The sequence below is a fragment of the Miniopterus schreibersii genome (genome assembly GCF_964146895.1).
Source record: "Miniopterus schreibersii genome assembly, chromosome: 8".
NCBI classification, from domain to species: Eukaryota; Metazoa; Chordata; class Mammalia; order Chiroptera; family Miniopteridae; genus Miniopterus; species Miniopterus schreibersii.
The window spans coordinates 44,739,173-44,754,880 of NC_138109.1; the positions used below are offsets into that span (position 1 = coordinate 44,739,173).

General features: G+C 36.7%; 1 pseudogene across 1 annotated transcript; it reads right to left on the minus strand.

Moving 5' to 3' along the window:
* Window positions 1-4,683: 4,683 nt before the first annotated feature.
* Window positions 4,684-10,759, minus strand: LOC308560454 (chromatin target of PRMT1 protein pseudogene; annotated as a pseudogene). Its single transcript has 3 exons — window positions 10,722-10,759; window positions 9,239-9,305; window positions 4,684-5,413 (listed from the first exon to the last, which is right to left on the minus strand). The product of its transcript is annotated as a chromatin target of PRMT1 protein pseudogene (transcript).
* Window positions 10,760-15,708: the final 4,949 nt, after the last annotated feature.

Consider the following 15,708-nt stretch of genomic DNA (forward strand, 5'->3'; position numbering starts at 1 on the left):
TAGATTCACAACAAAATTGAGCTGAAAGTACAGAAAGTTCATATAAACCCCATCTCTCCCACCAACTCCCCACAACCTGTCGCACTATCAATATTCTGTACCACAGCAGGACATTTATTATAATCGATGAATCTACATCGATACAGTACCCAATGTCTATAGTTTACATTAAGGTGTTGTAAATTCTGTGGATTTGGACAAATGTATAATGCATGTATTCACCATTGTAATGTCATATAGAATAGCTTTAATGCCCTAAAAATCCTCTGTGCTCTGCCTATTCACTCCTCCCTCCCCCTCAACCTTTGGCACCCACTGTCTATAGTTTTTCCTTTCCCAAAATGTTATCTTTTTTTTAAAAAGTTGATTGCAACCTCATTGAGACGATAATTTAGCAATGGAATTTTACAAATGCTAATGAGCTAACAAGTATTTATGCATATGGCATGCATGAAAGTTACTGTTAAATTTCTATAAGTTCGATTTCAAAAGTACTACACATGAACACAAAATATGTAAATTATAGTAACACTATTGTTTTATACCTCATGGTCTTATTACACAAACTTGCCATGGGGAATCAAAGTATCATTACTATATTAAGATACCTGATGTAAACTGAAATTTAGTACAGGGATTAAAAAAATACACAAGATAACTTCTTAATTAGACAACACATAATTATTAATTGTCTAGTTCTTTGGTTAGAAGCAAAACAAGAAAACTAGCAATCTGGACTGACTTTTCATTTGAGAAAAAGGTGCATACTGGGTTAACAAAATGCGATTACATTTTATAGCTACAAAATTCTTTCAATAGGACCATTAATTGCCCTCATGATATAACAGGTAAAGTTTACTGCTAGCAATGGCTTATTTTGTAATAATCACATGGGAGAATTTTTCCTAAACCCTAATTTCAATAGATATTGGTTTAATTTATCAGAATTTCCCATTATTGTGTTTTTAAGTAAAGCATTAAATTATTACTCAAACACAATGGTGTCTGAGTTCTTATGTATTACAAACTGAGTGAGCAGACAGAAACAAAATTATGTCTCATTCTAGTGAAAATGACAGCAGCATTTTTTCCTCTAATAGCATCCTACAGGAGGCCCAAATTGATCTGCACTCTGCTCTCTATTTGTATAGTTAATTAATCCAAAAGAAGCATTTATTAACTTGATGTTTTAAAGTCTGTTTATCTATAATTTTTTAAAGTCCCCTCTTAGGATTGCACATTACTTACCAAACAAAAACAAAAGGAGTTGATGTCAGGCCCTGAAATGTACCTAATAAAAACATGTATTCCCAGTTGTGAAAACATATAGTTTTTCTCTCGTCCTGCCATATTCTCTTTCCCTTTCTCTTTATAGATATCTGAGGGATAGGGCAGTAGAAAGGAAATTAAATTGGATGTTGTATTAGTTTCCTATTATGCCTGTATTGCCACAAATGTAATTACTTAAAACAACACAAATTTATTTTCTTACAGTTCTGTAGTCAGAAGTCCAAAGTGGGTTTAAATGGACTAAACTGAAGGTATTGGCAGGACTGCCTTTCTTTCTGGAGGCTCTAGGGGAGTCTGTTTTCTCCACTTTTTAAATAGCATTAAAATGAGACTAGAAAAAGGGATGATATATTTGAATGATATTTTAATACAATATTGTGCCTTAAAATTATACTTCCAAAGGTCATAATTAGATAAGAGTTAATGTGATTCAGAGGCTGGACATTTGTACTATGGTTTCAAATTTAGAAGGTTTTTAGATTTAATCCCTTAATAAAGGTTAAAATACAAGTTCTTCCATCTCAAGTTATTGATACTAGACAGAAACTCAGTGTCCCTACTGAACCATTTTCTTCTTGCAACCTGAAGTCTGGTGCATGAAAAATCCTTGTTGCTTGCATTCTCTGTAGGTGTTGACCTGAAAAGTCACATATAATGAGAGCATTGCTGAAGTAGTAACCCTGTCATTTTTATAACGTTTCAGCCAATAGTTTCCTGATATCAGCAATAGATTCAACAGATAGAAGAACAAGAGATTCTCCTGAAATTGTATGACCTCAACGGAGTGTGAAGGTAATGAATGAATTCCTCAAGAGAGATGGTGTGAAGCAGCAGATATTTACAATTTGTCTGACAGCTCTCAATAATAGGAAATTACACGGATTCAATACCTAAATGAAATTAATTGTTGTCTGTCTGTCAAATATAGTAAATATAATGAGTTATGTGTAAGTGACAATTCATGCACAGATTTGACACAGGTGGTTCATGCTCTGTTATATTTTAATGAATTGTATCCATCACCCTAATGTCGTAGAATTTTTTAAGTTTGCAAACATGTCATTTTAAAAATAAAATGCAGGAAGGTAGAGTGATGATTAAAAGAATTGACCCTGGAATTAGATCATCATGTTTTAAACCTAATTCAATCTATCACTCCTTGATAGGTTATTTTACCTGTCTGCAAAATGGGCAAAATAATAGTCTAGCAAATAGCCTGCACTTGCAAAATATTCAAAGCTATTAACTGCTATACTCTACATAACTTGACTTCCTTGTAGATGTTTTTAGAGCTATATGATAATCAAATTCATGCTCAAGAAAAAAAATTGTAATTTTTTCTTGCAATTAAAGAAGTCCAAAAAAGTAGATTTTATGTCCTTGTTTTAAATGAGCATCAACTTTCAGTCTTGAAGCTTAAAAAAAAAAGTCATGATTTTGTTAATTGGAATTTTATGTAAAAATATTCAAAGAATTCAGTAAAGATACTTAAGATATTAAAAGATTTTATTAACTAAGTATGTGCATTAAAGACTTTGAAAATTTCAGATTGTTAAACTTTTACTTTTATGTTGAATTTAGCTTTCATTTTTATGGAATAAAATTTTAAAGAAATATTTGCTTATATAAATGGACTTCAAGTAGTGCCATAAGTATATTTTTTTCTTTTATTTTTTAAAATATGTCTTTATTGATTTCAGAGAGAGGAAGGGAGAGGGAGAGAGAAAGATAGAAACATCAATGAGTCATTGACCGGTTGCCTCCTGCACGCCCCCTACTGGGAATCAACCCTGCAACCCTGGGCATGTGCCCTGACCGGGAATCAAAGCACAATCTCCTGGATCATAGGGTGATGCTCAACCCCTGAGCCACGCCAGCCCAGTGCCATGAATGTATTCTTTCTGATGCCAGGCATAAATGTATTTAACACCTAACACTACATCCAAGTAGGAAGTAAGAGTCACTGATACTAGCTTCTCCTGTGAACACTTTCCAGGTGTATGTCCTTTGCCAACTCATCACATCAGGAAGTCAATGAATGGAGACATTTGTTAGTAGAGATTAGACACCAATATTTGGGTACTTTGTCACAATATAAGATCTGAAGTGGAGAAAATAGTCATTTTAGTGTGACTTATTCTCAGCTATGGGATGAGTTACCTGGATATTATCTTTGTAGCTACATCCTTTCCACATCTTTTTGATTAGGCTGTAAATATCACTCTCTTATATTGGTTTTCTTTTATTGTTTTGTCAGTTTTTTAAATCCATTTTTTCCTTGATAATTCTATAAAGGCAAATGCGACTAATTCCATCACCTAAACATAGGGTAAATTTGCAGTCAGGAAAGAGTAAAGTCATAGAACTAATGGAATGCAGTCTCTTTCTTTCTTTTTTTCTTTCTTTCTCTTTCCTCTTAGAATGATTTCGTGTTATACTAAACCAGAAATACAAGATTCCCCTGAAATTGGAACAGTTGACAGGATATGGTTGGCCTTATGGTCTTCAAGGGAAATAAGATCAAACAAAGTCAATGTAAGGAAAGGCCCAAGATTGGTTTGGGATAAACATAAGAACCACATTTGGCGTGGGTGTCTTTTGACCCCTCCCCTGCTACCATAGTTCTTCCATCCCTTCTGAAGCATCTGCTTAACCAATGGCTTGTCCTTCTCTATAGGTGTAAGCAACCCAGTAGTTCCCCTTTACATGATGCAAAGCCAAGAGGAAAGTTTATAAATCTTATTCCAGGGTAGGAAGTGTGCACACACCCAAGCCAGCTCACATTCTGTGGCAATGCCTATGGTAGCAACTTTAATCAGATCAGAGAGGCTGCCACATGTAACCTGTTTTGTGGCCCGATAGCTAGGTCAGTGTTCCTAATTTACTATACTAAAATATTAATGCAGCAGAATGCATTTTTGAACTCCAGATTTTCTAAAAACTTCTAAGAGGCTATTAAAGTGATATAGGACAGAACTGTACGGCATTAGGGAGGAACATTGGTGGATTTTTCTGGGGCTTTTTCAGGGGGTACAGAGATGAACAGAGGAATTGTTGGAACACTAGAGCATACATGGCAGGTGAGGGGAGGCAGAGGTGGAAAGAGGGCTGACCCAGTCAGTTCAGAGAGAAGTCTGAGAGAAGGGAAAAACAAACAAAACAACAAAAACCACAAAACCAAACCCAGGTCAGAGGGAGAGAGGGTTTTCAGACAATTCAGTACCAAAAAAGTAAAAGGGTCATACTAAATGCACAAACTGGTGGCAGGTAACTCTACAGTCTATTGCGATAGGTCCTTCCAGCTCAGTCAGGCAGGCTTCTCCTCATCTGCTTTCTCAAGGTCACTTACAGAGGTGGGCCCTGTAACAAGTCTCACAGGAGGGCGGACAGGCCTCAGTCCCTGGCTTCGGGACCTGTCTGCGCCATGTGGGCATCCAACTCGGCATCCCTGTGGCCTTTTGTTTTTGACGTGTTTGTATCCAATGGGTTGTCCGCTGCTCCTTGGTCAGAACAGGGCGAGCAAGGGCACCTGTCCCTTGTCCACTGCCTCTGCCTCCAAAGCTCCCTCTTCCCTGACCTCTCACACCCCGACCTCTGTCTCTCATTCTGCTACGACCCAGAGCTCCTGCCCGGGGCCACCTCTCTCAAGGCCTCCGTGACCTTGAACACCGCCCCTTCTTAAGCCCATTTGGGGAGCTACAGCTTGTCCACCTTGGAGGATGTTATGACCTTGGAGGGTCACCCCACCCCTAAGTAGGACTCTGGTGGCACAGCCATGTAGTCCTCCTCTGGGCCAGCCTCTCTGGATTATGGGCAGGCCTCCCCCCCCCCATCGCTCCCCTGGCCAGGGCCCCTGTGGGCCAGCCTACCTGTGCCTGGAGGCTGCTCGCACCCGGGCACTGCTTTAAGCTCTTCTGCTAAAGTGTTAATGCTGCCTGCACAGGGGGCTGTTGGTCACCTGCTGGGCCAGGCTTCTGTTTCTGGCCCCGGCTAGTTGCTCTTGCTGCTGCGTCGAAGTCCGAATATTCACTGGCATCAGCTGTTTGTTCTTCAACTTGTTAGTAAAAGTCTCATTTAGAGACATCTTGGTGGTGCTTTTGAGCATAACTTTCGGTGCAGCCGTCTTCAAATCCCGGGGATGGAAGGAACAGCATGCCGGCCCCTCCCGGGGCTGCCAGGACTGCTGCGGCCGGGGCGGGCGGGGGCCCCCTTGCTAGGCTGGCCGGGGCGCGAGCTGGAGGCTGCTGGCTGGTCAGCCGGCCCATCTGCTCGCCTGGCCTGCCCTTTCCTGCCTGTGGTCTGTGCCACCACAGCCACTGCCAGCTCCCACTGGGTGTCCAAACAAAACGCGTGTTTAGCTCTCTTGGTCTGTGATGGCCTTGAATTATGCTGGGCTCTTCAGATTCTGCTCCCCATGATATGTAGCAAGGGGGCCTAAATGTTCAGATGAAGAAAAAAATTAATGAAATAAAGAATGTGGGAGAGGAACTATGACAGGAACTCTCCTTCCTCATTATTAGTAAGCCCTGTATAGAGTTGTACTGGTCTAAACGGCAGGGAGAAAGGGCACATTTTGGAGTTATCACAGCACCTCATGGGGTTGCAAGACCACAGCACGCTTTCCCCTTGGAGCATGGCTATTATTTCCTGTCTTCATGGGGAACAAAGTGTTGCTTTTACCTGCCACAGTGCATCTTAACCTTTGAGCTGGGAGGAGAAAATATGTCCTTTGAATTGTGCATCTTCCTGATGAAATTATGGCTGTAAACCTAAAGTTTAATGTTGTCACTGTTGGTCATTTTTAGTGACAAATGAAGCCTTTCTATGGAAAATTCAATAGTGCTCTGGGTCTAACCAGCAAATGTGATTGCAGAATACTGAGACTGGAAGAAATATCTTGTACATTATGTTGATTATAGTAAAATCAGAGTTGGATTAATTGTGCAGTTTGAGATGAAAATACTCCTGAAGTGTGAGACTTCCAAGAAGGCTTGCTTTCCGTTATTTATTTGTTATGTGTGTAGTCCAGTTTTTAACTCATTTAACTTATAAAAAAAATTCAGCCCAAATTTCTATTGTGCTTAACTTATTATGTCAGGCTTCACCTTATCCGTAGTGATGTTTTCAGATATTAATCAATATCGCTTGACCTGTGTTAGAACACGGTATTTCACAAATAACATTTTAGCAACATAAAAATAGAAGGCTGCCTCAGTCTATGTTTCATTTTTCTTTGTTTTTCTGAATACCCACTCAGTTAGTCTCAGACAAACCTAATTATCTGCTGCATGCACTTTTCTCAAGCTCTGGGTTCTTTCTTTAGCTCCTGAATACTTTGCTTATTTTATTAAATTATGCCTTCATGCCTGGCCAGTTTGGCTCAGTGGTTAGAGCTCCAGCCAGTGGGCTGAAGGGTCCCGGGTTCAATTCAGGCCAGGGGAGCGTACCTCGGTGGCAGGTTCCATCCCTGGCCCCAGTAGGGGCATGTGCGGAAGGCAACCAATTGATGTCTCCCTCACATCGATGTTTCTCTCTCTCTCTCCCCCTTCCATTCTCTCTGAAAAAAAATGGAAAAAATATCCTTGGGTGAGGAAAATTTTTTTTTTAAATTATGCCTTCAAATGTATACAATGTAAGTCAGATAACAAATAGCACTTACATTCAATAATGCTAATTTATTGACATTTATAAAAAGTTTTTTACAGTGGATTTCTGATGTAAAGCTGGGTTTCTCTCATATTTTGTTGGTTTTTTGTTTGTAATACATTTTCATCATAGCTAGGTAACCACATAATTTATTATCCACAACAGAATACTTTGGACTGAAAGGGGAGCTATTAATAATTATGCCATGTCAATAGATACAAATTGGATCTATCCTGGGAAAACTATGAACCATGGACTAAATCCAGGACAACACCTGCTTTTGAACATCCCACAGACTAAGAATAATTTTTACACTTTTTTAATGCTTGGGAAAAAATCAAGAGAAGAATAATATCTCATGACATGTGAAAATTATATAAAATAATTTGAGTGTTCATAAATAAAGTTTTATTGGAACACAGTCACATCAAATCATTATAAATGGCCTATGGCTGTTTTCTAACTGCAATGGCAGAGTTAAATAGCTGCAACTCACCAGATTGCCTAGAATATTTGCTGTTTGAGTCTTTAGATAAAAAATATACTGACCTCTGAAGCAGAGTAATCCTAAATCTGTCCCAATTTAGATAATTTATTTCAATAGGACAGGATCCTTGTTTTCTAATAGTGCCCATGAAATGGTATATATACAACTAATACTTGTATGTATTACTATATATTATAATGCTGATGTTGATGATGCTTCTGCTGTTATATTTACCCACTCTGTAGTTTCCTATGGACTAAACTCTTCCATGTCACTTTTTTGGCTCCATCATAAAGTCTACTAGAAGGTCTTTAGTCCCTCACCAAAATACTTCTGCATATAATTATTCAAGTTGTTAATTTATATAAGAATTAAAAATAGATTTTCTTCAAGAACCAGACTGCTTCCATTTTTTCTAACAAAATTTAGTAGGCAATCTTGGAAGCAGTTTTGGGTTTTTGTCTGAATGCTTTTGAAAGTGTGGGGTAAAGCAATATTTTCAAGCAACCTCATTCTGTCTCTTAGGTATTGAATCAAAGGAGTTACAGGAATTCAACCTCATTGTCCAGTAGGCCAAATATATTACTCTTTTAAAGTGAGTCATTTATTTGTTGACTAATTAACAAGTCATGTGCTCTCATAAAAGTTGGCCCAGCTGGAGTATGTGCGTCACCGTTGTCTATGAAGCTTACCTGAACTGTGTGGTTACTGAGGCTCTTCACCACCTTTCAGAATAGGTTCACTCTGTCAGTGGGCAAGTGTGGAGTATTTTTAAGAACAACACAAAATACAAACATCATGTAGATCCAGAAATTAAGTTAATCGGAAGTTAAATTGTCAGAAGAATAACAGCAGATATATTGTCCTTGTACCTTTTGTTTACCAATTAGATGTCCAAATGTTGACATTTGAGAAATATGGCAGAGTTAGCAAATGGCAGCCAGGGTGAGCTGGAAGCCTATTAGGAATGAGATCTGAATTAGTATTCCCCTGGCACCAAAAATGTGCCATTCATATATTTTCTTTTGTAGCACTAATTACATATAATAATTCTAGGTTTTAGTTTTAAAAAGAGTCCTTCATGTATAGAGTACTGTAAAACTATTCAGTTCACATGTTAACTCTAATTAAAATCTATCTCAGAATTCATTAAAATCTGGATCAGCTGTTTAACATCCCTCACAGCAGTGCACCTTTAGATGAAAAACATGGCACCCTCCATTTCGCCCTTTTCACGTTTTGTTGTCTAATTAATAGAAACCATTAATTTGGAGGGATGGATTAAAAATGGAATGAATAGTATAGCCTTTGTGTAACTCTCTAAAGGTTTTCTATGCCATAATCAAGGTGAAGAAAAAAATGCTTATTGCAAATGTCCTGAGCTGACAGAACTATATATTTGGAACCATTAAGTCTGTGGTAACTGGTGAAAATAAAATGTATAATTAGGATAAAATTAAATGGATGATAGAATCCAAGCTTTAATGACTCAAAGGAAAAAAACACACCACACAACCTAACTCCAGTTCCTAAATCCAGTCAAAGGGAAATAAAACTCATTACTTAAAAAAAAAAAAATTAGCAAGGAAAATTACTAAATTTAAGATGCTTTAAGATTTTTATCCCATTTGTAGTGTGGTGATAGAAATTTGGTAAAGTGGTTCTAGTAGACATTATGAATATGTATGAAAAAGATATAGAGTCTTTGTTTTTCAGAGAAAATTAAAGAAAAATGTGATAGGCTGAGTAATTAAGGAAATATATGCTTTCCAGGAGGGTAGAAACGTGACAGGTACTGTGTCGTCACATCCATACCCAAGTGGTTGTCTTTGCATTTTCGAAGAAAACTTTGAGAAGATGTCCATAGACAAAAGCCTGAGTCCTATGGATAAGAATTAGTCCATTCAGGAAAATTACCACAGATTTGGTATCTTCAATAAGAAACATATGTTTTTTCATAGTTCCAGAGGCCAGGAAGCCTAATATCAAGTTGCTGACAGATTCAATGTCTGGTGAGAGCTGCTTCCTGGTTCATAGACTAGAGTCTTCCTGCTGTGGTGTCATCTGTTGGGAAGGGTGAGAGAGCTAGGTCTTTGTGGTCTCTTTCATAGGCCACTAATCTCATCCGTGAGGGTTCTACTGTAATGACCTTCACCTCCCAAAGGCCTCACCGCCCTAATACCATTGTATTGGGGATTAGAATTTCAACATATTAATTTGGGGGATACAACTTGCATTCCATACCAGGGTGATGACCCTGAAGGTGATTCACAATGAAGCCATTGCCTTAGCTTTGCACAGGTAATCTCTTAGAGAGTAAAGCTAATACTAAAGAGGTTAAAATAATAATTAGAGACTAAAACTAGAGGTGATAGTCTAAGTGATTCCTTGAAGATATTTGTCCTGGGAAACCTCCTTCAAAGAATTTTAAAATATTTAGGCTGGTGATATTTTAGTTCCTACTCCTGGTTCTATCTTCAGCCATAAGGAATAAATTATTTGTATGTGGAACTTCCCAGGAAGCTCACATTTTTGTCCCTGACCTGAATCATCTTCAAGGCTGAAATACTCATGGGAACTGGAATTTGCTTTAATGGGAAAAATGATGTGGAACTTGCTGCAATGGACACTCTCACCCTGCAGCCTCTGTCTGCATCTTGACCTTGCTCCTGGGACTTCTGCAAGAAAAGAATTCCACACACTAGTGATTCACATATAAATTAAAAATATAATTTAACTCAATGATTTTGTACTTTCACCAAAGAAAACTCATTTTGTCTTAGGAAACGTTTCACCTAATGCTTAAACATCTTATTAAGAACACATGTTTGATCTCAGTGATATTGTGAATTATTAGTGAATTTCTTAAAAACGTATAAGAACGCATTCACATCCTGTTCTATTTCCCGGGTCTTGAATGTTTACCTAGTTTGGAATGGGTATGTAACACTGAGAATGGCCTGTCATGACGTAATACAAGAAGCATGTTCAAAGGGCATGATTCTAAATCCATTCCCCAAAAAGGTAGGCCTAAATGAGTTTTTTTCTTCAGATTATATATACTATTTATTGCTTATTTTTCACTTTTTGGAAATCAAACTGCTAATATTAGAGCAAGAGTTCTCCAAAAATAGAATTCCCACAGTCATTAGACATTTCATAAAAGTTCTGAAACTTTTGACGTCATCATCTCCTCTATCATACAACCTGAAAACATGATAGAATAAAGACCTACTCTCCAAACAGTAACAATCCTTCAAAGTTAAAAGTTATGGCAGAAACTGGCTGTTAACCAAACTGGTTTTCCTTTCTGCTGAATCCACAGCTAGACGCCATGTCTAAGCCTTTCTTGAAGTTAGGTGGGCCCACGTGACTGATGCCTGGCTCACTGGGCCATAGGTTGTGAATAGAAGGGATGTATCCTACTTCTAACCTGGCTCCAAAAAAAAATTAAAAATCAAAGTGAATAAAGCACAGGAATTTTGGAGTTGAAAGGGATGGGAAAATGGCTGTCACTACACTTCTAAAAATAGGAAATAAAATTGAAATAGCTTTGGAGAATCCAGTGACCTATGGCAAAGATAAGATCAGGGGTGTGACATTCTTACTGAAGCAAGAATCAGACTTCAAAGCCTCTCCAGCCCCAGAGGAGGACCTGATCTCCCGCACCGCACCGACTTCAGATGTGGTGATAGAGATCACAGGCGTTTCCACAGAGCAAGGGAAGGGGCCGGGGGAAATGGATGAGGGAGATGTTCTCAGAAATTAAATTCAGAGTCTAATCAAGTAATACGCCCTCCTTGCGTATAGGGAGCCTTCTAAATGTCTGCTTGGCAGGATTTCATAAATTCTTACCGTAGTAACTTAAAAAAATTTTTTTTTGAATGGACTCTTTATTGTAGTTATTTTTTTTACCTACCTTTGTAAATTGGGCATGTCTATGTTTTGAGAGTAAGGAGATTATAAGTGAGGACTGTGGCATAAACTGGCTAAATTTAACAAAAATAGTTTCTTTCTTTTTGGTACACATTTTCTGGCCTTTCTTGACATGGTTTGGGACCAGAAGTCTGAGTGCTAGCTGAGGGAATGCAAGTATGATATATACCATGTCTAGGCCTAGCCCATAAAAACTTTCCACATGTCCTATCCTTTTTTCCCTCGCAGCTGATGCTGAATGCCTGAGGTGACTGTCGAAGCCTTGTTTTGAAGATGACAGAGTCTTCATCAGTCTGGGTCCTTGAACACCTGTATGGAGGAAAGACTCCCCCCTCAACCAAGTTGGTATTTGGCTTTTGCATAAATGAGAAATAAACTTCAATTGAGATAAGCCACTGAGATGTCAGCATGTATCTGTTATAAGTTAGGGTATTCAAAAAATATGAGTCAAAATACACAACTTTAAAAAATCCCACTTAAAATAGTATTTTTAAAGATTAAGAAATTCAACATAGCATATTGCTGATTTCGATTGAGATTGTGTTTGAAATTATAAATTTTTTGGTTATGTTATCATCTCAACAACTAAACAGTTATTCTGTTTTCAATAGCATCACTCTTGGCGACATGGAAAGCCAAGAGAGTTATTTTTTTAATATTCCAATGAAAACATTTTGCGTGAATTTTTGGAAGTAAACAGAACATAAGGTGCAAAAAGTACAATATTACATGCAACATCGCCCATTTGTGTATTAGCAAGTTCTTCAGCAGAGTGAATAATTCTAATTAGAAACATCAAGACAAATAAAATGAGTCTGTGACCAAGGTTAAAACTGGATAAGTTTTTAGGGAAAATAGAAGAAAAATTGGGAACCACATTCTTTCACGGCAGGAATGCTGGCATCCGTTAAGGTTTAGCTTCAGAACTGTCGCCACCTCAATGTTGCGGCTGGAATTCTAGCCTGGGAAGAAAGCAGGGGAGACTTGGGACAGGGAACCTTGCCTTCACATATTGCTCCTTTCCTCCTTCCAGTTGAAAGGACCTCTGATTTGGCAAGAAATACATATATTTACACTGCCTTTTTAGTAATTTCCTCAGAACAAAGGTGAGTAAATACTCAATATTGATATTTATTTCTTTAATCCTGAGTCCCTATGCTGTATATTATTTATTTATTTAATAACTATTTATTGATCATCTGTTATGTGTCTGGCACTGCTTCTAAAATTAGAGATACAGTAGTGAACAAAACATAAAAAAATTCTGCCATCATGGAGTATACTCTGATGGGAAAGACAGAATTTATAAATGATAAATGTTTAAATTACATAGTATTAGTTAAAAGTGCTGAAGAGAAAAGCAAGAGAGAGAGAGAGAGAAGGAATACAAATTATTGGGATAGAAACTGCAATTTTAAAAAGAGTAAGATTGCAATGAAAAAGTGAGATTTGAGGAAAGACCTAAAGGAAGTTGTAGAGCTAGCCACACATATGCAGGCAGGTTCATTCCAAGCAGAAGGAAGCGCGAGGGAATTGGGAGCATTCCTGACATGCGTGAGGAGCAGGAAGGAGGCCGGTGAGACTGGAGTCTAATGAATGCAGAGGGAGAGTTGTAGGGGACTATTTATTGCGATCTACCATCAGCATGGAACTCGTCTTGCAAGATCAAGCTTCAATGTCACCTCTTTTATGAAGTCTTTTCTGCCTTCTTTATACAGTTAATTGCTGTATCTTCTGTGCACCACAACACTATAAATATACTTGCAATATTTGTGTTGTAATATTATGCTGCAAGATTTGTATAATTTGTGTTGTAATCATTTATTTATGTTTCCAACTCTTTCATTACATTGTGAATACCTCACCCTCATATAACAACGCAGTGTTTTGATAAAAGTGTGTACTCAATAATTGTGTGGTGAATAAGTGAATGAATGAATGAATATCATATTATAAGTCAGTCTAAGTGATGTAGGGCAATGCAAGAAGGGAATTTAATGAGTGTTAAAGATTACCGGTAAATATAGGGGCCTCAATCACTTTCCTGAAGATCTAAAGCCTGGTAGGTTATAATGACACCTATTTCTCTGACTGTAGCCATGCATTGTCATGTTTATTATGAAATAAAGGACCTACAAAATAATTAGTCACAAATGTGCCCTCCAAGTAATTATTATGCTTTTATATTTTTATTTTTTCAGGTTACCAATTTTAACTTTTTCCTCATTATTAATATTATTCAAATTATTGAATTAGTACCTTCATAGATAATGGGGTTTAGATAAAATTTCCTTTTTGAGACCGAAATCTGGAATTTGGTTCAAAGACTTTTTGAAAATGTCCATGTCATGAGAGCTTATCAGTGTTCGAACTGACATTACTATAATCTCAATTTAAAAGAGAGACAGTTGATCTGATTTGGAATTCTAGCCTGTTCTGTAAAGCTGCTTTCCCAAGGGTGATTAGCTTTGATATAAATTTTTAATATGACTTTTTATAGTTTGCTCACACACATGATCTTGTTTTAGTCACTGAGTTACAGTACAAGAAAAATGCCTATTAAAACTAAACTATTAAATGTGTATATAAAATCCTTTATGCTTCTCTACACTTTAAACGAATACTTGTCATGAAAGCCAAACTATTCCTAAGAAATCCTTTACTTGAATTTTGCACTCAAAGTGTATAGGTTTAAAAGAATATGCTAATTCTATTCTAAATAACATTAAACAAATATTTTGAGTGAGAGACTTTTTGTCTGTTTGTTTTGACTGCTGTTTTTCAAAAGAAAACTAAGCAAAGAAATTGATTGCTCATTTTTTCCCTACTGAAAAATGTCCATCTTGAGGAAAGAAAATTTATGTATCTTTCATCTATCTATCTATCTACATCTATCTATCTATCTATCTATCTATCTATCTATCTATCTATCTATCTATCTATCTATCTATCTATCATCTATCATCTATCTATCATCTATCTATCTATCTATCTATCTATCTATCTATCTATCTATCTATCTATCATCTATCTATCTATCATCTATCTATCTATCTATCTATCTATCTATCTATCTATCTATCTATCTATCTATCTATCATCTATCTATCTATCTATATCTATCATCTATCTATCTATCATCTATCTATCATCTATCTATCATCTATCTATCTATCTATCTATCATCTATCTATCTATCTATCTATCTATCTATCTATCTATCTATCTATCTATCTATCTATCTATCTATCATCTATCTATCTATCATCTATCTATCATCTATCTATCTATCTATCTATCTATCTATCTATCTATCATCTATCTATCTATCTATCTATCTATCTATCTATCTATCTATCTATCTATCTATCTATCTAATCATCTATCTATCTATCTGCATCTATCTATCATCTATCATCTATCTATCTATCTATCTATCTATCTATCTATCTATCTATCTATCTATCTATCTATCATCTATCATCTATCTATCATCTATCATCATCTATCATCTATCATCTGTCATCTGTCATCTATCTATCATCTATCTATCATCTATCTATCTATCTATCTATCTATCTATCTATCTATCTATCTATCTATCTATCATCATCTATCTATCTATCATCTATCTATCTATCATCTATCATCTATCTATCATCATCTATCTATCATCTATCATCTATCTATCATCATCTATCATCATCTATCATCGTCATCTATCATCTATCAATCTATCATCTATGTATCATCTATCCATCCATCCTATCTAAATCTATCTCCTCAAATTGAACATTTAGTCTTTATGAAATACTGACTTCAGAATTTATATCAACTACACTGTACTTTTCAAGACTATGTCAAATAAAATATAAGATTCTGATGAATTTTTCAATATATTCATTTAAACGAGCAGCTGAAGAACTTTGGTGAGAAGACCCTAAGTATGCAGGCATAATTGAATCTTTTCCTCAAATTATAGTTAAAACAGAGAATCTTTAATAAAGCAGTATGACAGCAAATGTATAATAGCTTTCCATGTATACCTTTTTACACTCACCTGCTTACAGGCATGTGTAATGGACAATTTTTGTATTTTGGTTAACTTGTATCTGAACCTGCCTTTTTGGAAATGTCTCCTATGAATAGATTTTAGTGGAAGAAAGGGCCCTATTTCCTGATTCTAAAACTCAGGTGGGGTAGATATTTCATGCATCTGGCAGCTTGTTCTTGACTATATAAGTCGAGGTGTGGCCAGCTGCTCTGGACTTTGACTCTTGGGGAACTGAAGCAGAAATGGGAACAGTTAGATATTACTAAGGGTATCAGTAGCAAAGCCGAGATTCTAA